The following is a 10,067-nucleotide window of genomic DNA, read 5'->3' as shown; positions in this document are numbered from 1 at the left end:
GGCTGAGATAGCCGTAGTATGATCTTCTGTACGGAGGGAGTGCTCCGTGCGTCCATCTCTAGGGGTGTGTGTCACATATACCATGTTCACTGTTTTCACTTCGGGGGGGAACTGCTTCTGACCCCGGTGTTCGGTTGGTGACTCTCTTCGTCGTCGCTGTCGCCGGGCGGCCTCTTCCCCTTGTGTTCGACGTTTAACTTGTCAACCTGTTTGAAGACCCAACAACTTCTGTTGGTGTGATTAGCTGGTTTATTGGGGTGGCCATGAATCTGGCAGGGCCTATCCAATATTTTGTCTAAATTTGATGGTCCCTCCCTATTTGCCGTAGATGGCTTTTTCCGTTGGCCGAGTTTGGGGCTGCTGAATCCGACGTTGACCGCTGTGTCATGCGTTCCCTCATTATTATTGTCACGTTTCTTTTTATTGCGTTGTGGCTTCCCATTGCCGTCATGCCCAGATCGCTGGCGCTATTGCCTCTACGAGTGAGCCAGTTGTCTTCTCCCGCGCAAAAGCGGGTCATCAGAGCGGCAAGGGCTGTCATAGATTCTGGTTTTTCCTGGCCGAGGTGGCGTGCAAGCCACTCATCCCGGATGCTGTGTTTGAACGCCGTGAGGGCTTCTGCGTCCGGACAGTCTACAATTTGGTTCTTTTTAACTAAAAACGTAGTCCAGAGCTTTCTGGCGGATTCTCCGGGCTACTGGACAATGTGACTTAATTCATCGGCATCCGGTGGCCGGACATATGTGCCTTGGAAGTTGTCGCGGAAGGCATCTTCCAAATCCTCCCAGCTGCCAATTGAGTTTTCAGGCAGACTGTTGTCAGGACCGGATTTTCGGGGTATCAATTTCCCAAAAATGGTCCTTGTGCTCACCAGCCCCAAGATTACTGTTAGCTGATGAGGCACCAACTTGATACAGAAATTCGTAGCAAAATACAAAATATGTGGTACAAGACCATTCTGGCCTATGAGTACAACAAATGGTTTCTAGTGGTTGATGGCGGAAGCGGTTTGTGGTTCATCAGTGGCCATGGGACTCCATTTCCCACAGGAACAGCTGACCAGGATAACTCCTATCTTCGCGAGGCTGCTATCATCATTGCGTAGGTTCCGGGGCTGTCGTCGCAACGCTCCTCTCCACGCAAGAAATCTGGCCAAGACAATAGCCAGGGACAAGCCAGTGAGTACTTTGAATGTACTCGCAAACATTATGAACACAGGTATAATATAACAAATGATGATCATGCTCTGAAATATTCTATGATCACAACGTCAGCCACGAAATAAAAATCCATGATGCACGCAAGCAGGTTGTTCATATGAATATGGAATAAGGGAGCAGAAATAGAATGCACCGATCGGGTGTCTGAAGCGACGCCTCGAAAAGATAATAATATAAAGCATGCCTTAGTCGGGCGTCTGAGCGACTCCACATAAAGGACTTATAAATAATTTAAAATAACAAGCATGCCACAGTCGGGTGTCTGAGCGACACCGCATAAAGGGCTTATAAGTAATTTAAATAACAAGTATGCCACAGTCGGGCGTCTGAGCGACACCACATAAAGGGCTTATAAGAGAATAATCGCAGTGAGTTTCCAGGAGCTGCTAGAACCGTCCCAGGGATACTCAATAATTCAAATAATGTAAATGGTTAGTCCACAATAATAATAATCATAATCCTCATGTGTCACAGGTCATAATCAATGTTCTGGTTTAGTAGTTTTTCCTCCGAAGACCGACACTAAGACTGACACTTGACCCATCCCAGACTGTAGTCCTTAACCATGGACACAGCTATTCAAATAGATATAATCTCTGTAGAGGGTGTACTCTTTACCCACGAGTAACGGATTTCTTTAGTCCATCGGGACTAATTCCGTCTACGGTCTTTTAATTGAAAACACACCAAACCACACACACTAGCCTAACTTACCGGTGTCTGGAATCGCCCACAACACCCGTTAAGCAAAACTCTAAGTGGGGAGGCTACAACCTTGATTAGCATGGGATCACAAAATTTATAGCGTGCGCAAACTAGGGGAGCTACCCCTTCGGCTCCAACCGAAAACACCCATGCCCCCGGACAAGGTGGCATGCCTACCGGGGGCTTCCCGTATCTTCCACCATGGCCTCTCTGTACGGTGTGTGCTAGGAAGGGGTTGACAACTTACTGAACCGTACCCTACCTGTGGCAGGGACAAGTGGTAGTACGAAACAAGTATGGGGGTTACTGGAACAAGACTCGATCTACGGTCGACTCCGGAGGTTTAAGTATTCCTTGCATGGTTAGCATAACAAATAAGTTTCAACCAACAGACAAAAATCACCACTCATCATACCTCACTATGCCGTACCAGACACAACAGTCTCGACGAAGACTGGAGACAAGCTCGTGTCTACCCAAGACAGAGACTTTCCCGGATTCCTTCCGGTAGGCATGAAAGGCATACAAGGGTGATTACTATCACAAGCATATCAAATTCCAACAGCAAGGAACATTCTTTATGCACTCATGAGTATGATCATATCATCACATAAAATAATGAATACTTTGTGTTAAGGTGGTGTTGTAACCGTATCAAACAACACACATAATATTATGCCAGGGTTCAGAATGCTTGCCTTCAAGAGTATGCAAGTGGGGTGCATTTTTTTGAAAGTTGCTTACTTCTTCAAAAATCCTATTTTGAGAAAATGCTTGGAAAATTTTCAAATAAATATGAAAATAAACTAGACAGAATTTGAGAAACAACAGAAAAAGAATCAAGTCAATTGGACTTATATTTAAAAAGTTATAGCTAGTCAAAGTTTAGTCAAAATCTGTTTTTAATAGATAAATAAAAGAAACAGAAAAAAACGGTTCGGGGGGGGGGAGCGTACTCTGTGCTTTACGCCTTCACTTACGCCAGTGTGGACCGGCTCTGGGTCACTGACAGTGGGTCCCTTGGGCCCACTGGTCAGGTTTGACCAGTCGCCCGCCTCCTTTCTCCTCTGCCCGAGCGGAGGCGGGGCTCCGGTGATTGCCGTCGACGAACGGCGGCTTCCCGCGGGGTTCCGAGGGCGGTGATGGATCCGCTGGTCCAGGGCGGTCCTCCCGGTGGTCGAACGGCTGGCGGGGGCGAAGGGAGTCGCCGGCGGCGAGCTCCGCGGCGGAGGTGGCTTCGGGAGGATTTGGGGGCCTGGGCTACGTGTTGGGGAACGTAGTAATTTCAAAAAATTTCCTACGCGCACGCAAGATCATGGTGAAGCATAGCAACGAGAGGGGAGAGTGTTGTCCACGTACCCTCGTAGACCGAAAGCGGAAGCGTTAACACAACGCGGTTGATGTAGTCGTACGTCTTCACGATCCGACCGATCAAGTACCGAACGCACGGCACCTCCGAGTTCAGCACACGTTCAGCTCGATGACGTCCCTCGAACTCCGATCCAGCCGAGTGTTGAGGGAGAGTTTCGTCAGCACGACGGCATGGTGACGATGATGATGTTCTACCGACGCAGGGCTTCGCCTAAGCTCCGCTACGATATTATCGAGGTGTAATATGGTGGAGGGGGGCACCGCACACGGCTAAAATATCGTATATCAATTGTATGTCTAGAGGTGCCCCCTGCCCCCGTATATAAAGGTGCAAGGGGGAGGCCGCCGGCCTAGGAGGTGTGGCGCGCCAGGAGGAGTCCTACTCCTACCGGGAGTAGGACTCCCCCCCTTTCCATGTTGGACTAGGAGTGGAAGAGGGGAAGAGGTGGAGGGGAGGAAGGAAGGGGGGCGCTGTCCCCCTCTCCTTGTCCTATTCGGACTGGGGGGGAAGGGTGGCGCGGCCCAGCCCTGGCCTCCTCTCCTCTCTTCCACCTAGGCCCACTAAGGCCCATTAAGTTACCGGGGGGTTCCGGTAACCTCCCGGTACTCCGGAAAAATCCTGATTTCACCCGGAACACTTCCGATGTCCAATATATCAATCTTTATGTCTCGACCATTTCGAGACTCCGCATCATGTCCATGATCACATCCGGGACTCCGAACAACCTTCGGTACATCAAAACATATAAACTCATAATATAACTGTCATCGTAACGTTAAGCGTGCGGACCCTACGGGTTCGAGAACTATGTAGACATGACCGAGACACCTCTCCGGTCAATAACCAATAGCGGAACCTGGATGCTCATATTGCTTCCTACATATTCTAGGAAGATCTTTATTGGTCAGACCGCATAACAACATACGTTGTTCCCTTTGTCATCGGTATGTTACTTGCCCGAGATTCGATCGTCGGTATCTCGATACCTAGTTCAATCTCGTTACCGGCAAGTCTCTTTACTCGTTCCATAATACATCATCCCGCAACTAACTCATTAGTCACAATGCTTGCAAGGCTTATAGTGATGTGTATTACTGAGTGGGCCCAGAGATACCTCTCCGACAATCGGAGTGACAAATCCTAATCTCGAAATACGCCAACCCAACAAGTACCTTTGGAGACACCTGTAGAGCACCTTTATAATCACCCAGTTACGTTGTGACGTTTGGTAGCACACAAAGTGTTCCTCCGGTAAACGGGAGTTGCATAATCTCATAGTCATAGGAACATGTATAAGTCATGAAGAAAGCAATAGCAACATACTAAATGATCGAGTGCTAAGCTAACGGAATGGGTCAAGTCAATCACGTCATTCTCCTAATGAGGTGATCCCGTTAGTCAAATGACAACTCATGTCTATGGCTAGGAAACATAACCATCTTTGATTAACGAGCTAGTCAAGTAGAGGCATACTAGTGACACTCTGTTTGTCTATGTATCACACATGTATTATGTTTTCGGTTAATACAATTCTAGCATGAATAATAAACATTTATCATGATATAAGGAAATAAATAATACTTTATTATTGCCTCTAGGGCATATTTCCTTCACTACGGTGGCTCCCCGTCGAGGCTGAGGGGCTGGGCGGCTCCGCACGGTCGAGGGGAAGAGGGTGGTGGCACTGGATGGACGGGGGGGGCTCTGCTTGTGACGAACGGGGCCGGAGGGTGGCGGCGGCCGAATTGGCCGGAGACGAGGGAGAAGGCCTTCCCCCGTCGACGGCTGGCGGTGGTGGCTCTAGAGTGATGGCCTGAGGTGCCCTGGGGGTTCAGAGGAGCTCGCGGGTCCTTTTATAGGCGGCCAAGGTCGGTTCCGCGGCGGCCGGTGATAAGCTCGATGGCGAACCACCGTTCTGTTGTTGCAGGGCGATGTGGCGGCGACGAGCGCTTGCAGACGAGCTTGCGGATGAGCTCGAGCTGTTCCAGGGGCAGCTGGCGCGCGCGTGTGGCTTGGGCGGCGCCGTCCATGGCAGAGGCTGCTGCGGCCGCCCGCTCGCAGCCACGGCCGACCTGACGGCGGTGCTGTAGGGTGCCAGGGGGGACATGGATGGTTCTGGCGAGTGGATGAGGACGGGCGTGGCTCTGCGGGCGAGCAAAGGCCAGGGGGTGGGGTGAGCGAACGCGGCGGCTCAGTTTGCACGCGCGCGTGCAAAACGTGCGCTCTGGGCGCGCCAAGAGCATGCACGCCAGGCGTTCGGCAAAATGCCAAGGCATGCCAGGAGGCTTAGGTGGAGCTGGGGTTTAACAGGTCTAGGTTAGAGTAATATAGGGACTTAGTGGACATGTTGGTTTCGTCAGGGGATCAAGATCACAATGCAAATATGAAACTATGCCAAATTTGTTCATGCACTCAAGGTGTTCGACAGAATGCTATGGGCATCTAGGCAATTCTTGGGGTGGCCAAAAACTCCAGGTCCTAGTCTCTTTGGATGATAAAGAGGGTGGCAAGGTTAGTTTGTTAAAAACAGAAACTTGTTAGTGCAAGTTTTTGAGAAAACCAAATCTGGACAGAAACTAAAGGCTATCTTTGCATGGACCAAAATTACTCCAATGGGTCCACTCTCCTGGACTTAAGGGTTTTGCCGGGTGGACTATAAGAAGGAAAAAGAATCATGGGCAACAGAGCAAACAAAAATAGAGTTGCAGTAGAAAATGCCAAACTGGACCAGAGAGCAAAAGAGGATGATTTGCTCAAATTTTTCAAAGAACACTCATGGGTTTTTGCATAAAGTTGAATTATATGCATCTACTGACATCTCCAAACACTTGGAAGAATTTTTAAAGAAATATTTAAATAGGTTGTAGTGCAAAATTACCAACTGGACCAGATTTGAAAATTTGGTGTAGAGCTCAAAATCTCCAATGACCAAAAGATATTTTTGCATAAAAGTGATGTGGAAACATAACATGACATCCCCAAATTTTGGTTTAAAATTTAAAGAAGTATTTGAAAGGGTTACAATGCAAAAGAGGGTCCATAACTTATGAAAAATCATTTTTAGAAGAATAAAGCTCAGGAAAAACAATTATGCAAATAAACGCACTAATAAAAGAAATGTTTTCTTGACAGGGTATACAAGTCCAATAATATTTTTGGAAGGTTTTCACTTGGGGTAAAAACTTCACAATATCAAAGAAAAGAGAGGTTCTGAAATCAAAAGATAAATCCAGAAAATAAAAATTTAATTTCCTGGCAAAATTTTAATAAACAAAATATGGTTAAATTTTTGGGGTGTTACAACTGTTTAACCAGTGCCGTGCTGGTCCTTTGAGTTTCAACGGGAGGTACTTGATGGCATGAAGGTCGTCCCTGCGGGCCATATGGATATGGACAAGAAAATCCTCAATCCACACTGCGGGGTCTGTTGTTCCATCATATGATTCGATATTTACGGGTTTAAATCCTTCTGGGAATTCATGATCCATTACTTTGTCAGTGAAGCAAAGAGGGTGTGCGCCGCCTCTATATCGGGTCGCACCGTGACGTAGCTCCGATGGAGTGCATCTGCGGTTTTCGGCCCGGGCATGACTGGGCTTGTCACGTCCGAATAGGTAGCCATCATCACGTGTCAAGGCATGCCCTCGCGATCCGTAGATCGATCTGGTGTATCCTGCTCTAATGTCCGGGTCCTGCCGGAGGTCGTATGTATGACCCCAAGCTGTTTAGTCTCGGTTTTTACGTTGTGGTGGGACGGGCTGCTGTTCGGCCTGAGTTGCTGCTTTACCCCGACCACGTGGTGGTCAGTCAGCCGTATTACGCGAGGGAGGTGCGGGCTCCGGTGCCTCCTCATCGAACTGAGGTAGCAGTTTGCGCTTCAGGTAACTCTTGGCTGGGCGCTTGAGGTCATATTCTTCGGCTGCCAGGACATCATTCCATCTGTCGTTGAGTAGATCTTGGTCAGCTTAAGTCTGCTGCTGCTTCTTTTTCAGGCTCCTTGCAGTGGCTACTAGCTTGCGCTTGAAGCGCTCCTGCTCGAGAGGTTCCTCGGGCACGATGAAATCCTCGTCACCGAGGCTTACCTCATCTTCGGAGAGTGGAAGATAATTGTCGTCCTCCGAGTCATCATGTATGGCCTTCGTCTCCCTCCTCCATTCGCTCAGGAGATGGAGCTCGGCCCGCCACAGACCCTGAGGTTGCATAAGACGGGTTGCGGGAACGGCGACACGCGGGTTGATGTCGACTTTCCCACCCCTCACGTCATGTATCTTTGTCGCGGATGGAAGACCTTCGCTCGCGTCCACAGCCTGACGGAGGGGCTCGTTCTCTACTTCAAATTAATGGAGAACGGCCTGCTCTCCGTCAAGGTCTTTGAGGACTTTGGAACTCGCCTAAAGTGTTGCATGGAGAGCTCCTCCGATGATGAAGACTCCTCCTCAAGCAGAAGTGACCAGGAGGACAGCGACAGCAACGACGAGGGTAGAGGGCGGGAGGATGACGGGTCCGACTAGGCGTCGGGCACACCGTCCCTGGGCGACGCCGGCAGCACCATCATCTGCATGACCAGCTCCTAGAACTTCTTGGGGTCGTCGCCTTGGGCGGCTGGCGTTGGAGGGACGGCGAAGACGAAGAAGGCGGTGGCGGGCTGTCGAGTCGTAGTACGATGGCCTTGACGCCTTCGTCGCGTATTGCCGGGCCCCTGCCTCGTCTTTCGGCTCTTCCTCTGGCACCGTCATCACCGGCCTCCTTCCGGACGATCACCGATATGTTCTCTTGGCGTCTTCTGCTGCTCGTACCTCGCCTAGGCACTCCTTTTGCCCTTCCGCCATCTTGTTCCGTTTCCTGAGGAGAGGGACAAGAAAGGCATTACGGGCATCTTATCTCTTTTTAGTTTTTAAGCCTATGGGCCTTTGTAAGGTTTAAACCTTGTAATCCCCTTGCTCATGTTTACATTCCACATGAATGGTACTTGCTTAGCAACGTATTAATAAAGAGAAGGGTGTTTGTCGAGTTTCTTTTGTGTGTGAGCGAAGCTCACACCAAGGAACGAATCCTTGTTATTTCTAAGATAAACAATTATCGCCCGGCAGGAGGCCTTGCCGTCCTCCTGCTCTATAGCTCAACTACACTGACGCCCTCGGCGAAGGTAGGAGCAGAGTAGGATTAGGCCCTTCGCTCGTTCTTTTCCCGTCACACTACAACCAAATTCCGGCCCAAAGTAAAGTTCTTTGGACACGGGAAAGAGGGAGCATGAGGGTACAAGAGTGAGCGAAGTCTCGTACGTTCAAGTTTCATACGGAAGTATGGAGTGGGGGATGAAAAACTCATCTGATCCTGCAGCCCCCAGCAACCTTGGCTTCCCATGGTCGGATCCTTGGATCTGTAGCCCCCGGCAACCTTGGTTTGTCGGGGACGGGGCGTCGGCCTATTCTCTTTCTTCCAAAATAGCTCAGCAGAAAATGTCCATGCATCCTGCGAACCAAAAAGGACGGGAAGGAACAGAGAGATGCATACTCAACCTCTATGCTAAGGGTTAGTTGCTGCCAAGCACTATCAACCCTAACACATAGAGAGACTCAACCTAGCATGTGTGCTAAAACATAGGGCGCCAGCGCTTCATTTATTTATGGTCAGGGTCTGCGCCTGGCTTTGTACAAAGGGTTACATGCCTTGTCGACAAGGCTTGTACAAAAGGTGGCTTGCCGGGAGGCCCGGCAACCGTGCCTCATGGGTCAAACTTATGAAGATGTTCGATATTCCAGGAGTTGCTCACTGGAATACCATCTTCGGTCTCTAGGCGGACTGCGCCAGGCCTGGTGACTCGTATTACCCGATAAGGGCCTTCCCACTTCGGCGTCAACTTGTTGGAATTCTAGGCCGATTGAACACGCCGAAGAACAAGGTCGCCTTCCTCAAAGCTTCGGGCATGAACCTTGCGGCTATTGTAGCAGCGCAAGGCTTGCTGGTAGCACGCTGCTCGCACAGCCGCCCGAAGACGATCTTCCTCGGAGAGCATTGCGTCACCTGGCCGCAATTGCTCTTGCTCAAGCTCGTCATAAGCGAGCACTCGAGGTGACCCGTATGTGAGTTCCGTGGGGAGAACTGCTTCTGCCCCATATACCAGGGCAAAGGGTGTCTGGCCGGTGGCTCGATTTGGCGTTGTTCTGATTGACCAAAGAACCGCCGGCAACTCATCAATCCAGCGCCTTCCACTCTTGTGAAGCCTCTCAATATTCTTTGTCCTCAGGCCTCGCAGTACTTCAGCATTCACCCTCTCCGCCTGGCCGTTGCTCCGTGGGTGTGCCACGGAAGCGAAACAGACCTTGCTGTCGAGGTCGTGGATGTATTGCATGAAGGTGCGGCTTGTGAACTGCATGCCATTGTGGGTGATGACTCTGTTTGGCACACCAAAACGGCAGACTAGCCCCTTGAAAAACTTGATGGCTCACTGTGTTGTCACCTTCCTCACTGCTTCCACCTCTGGCCACTTTGTCAACTTGTCGATTGTAACGTACAAGTACTCAAAGCCCCCGACAGCGCGAGGGAAGGGGCCCAGTATGTCGAGCCCCCAGACCGAAAATGGGCAGGAGAGAGGGATTGTTTGAAGGGCTTGAGCTGGTTGATGAAGCTTCTTCGAATGGAACTGACACGCTTCACACTTGGTTACTAGTGTTGTTGCATCCTAGAGGGCAGTGGGCCAGAAGAAACCTTGCCGGAATGCCTTGCCGACAAGGGCCCTCGACCCTATGTGGGAGCCACATATGCCTCTG

This window comes from Triticum aestivum, chromosome 6D (genome assembly GCF_018294505.1).
Source record: "Triticum aestivum cultivar Chinese Spring chromosome 6D, IWGSC CS RefSeq v2.1, whole genome shotgun sequence".
Classification (NCBI taxonomy): Eukaryota; Viridiplantae; Streptophyta; class Magnoliopsida; order Poales; family Poaceae; genus Triticum; species Triticum aestivum.
The sequence above is the reverse complement of the archived record's forward strand: the minus strand, read 5'-3'. Positions refer to the sequence as shown.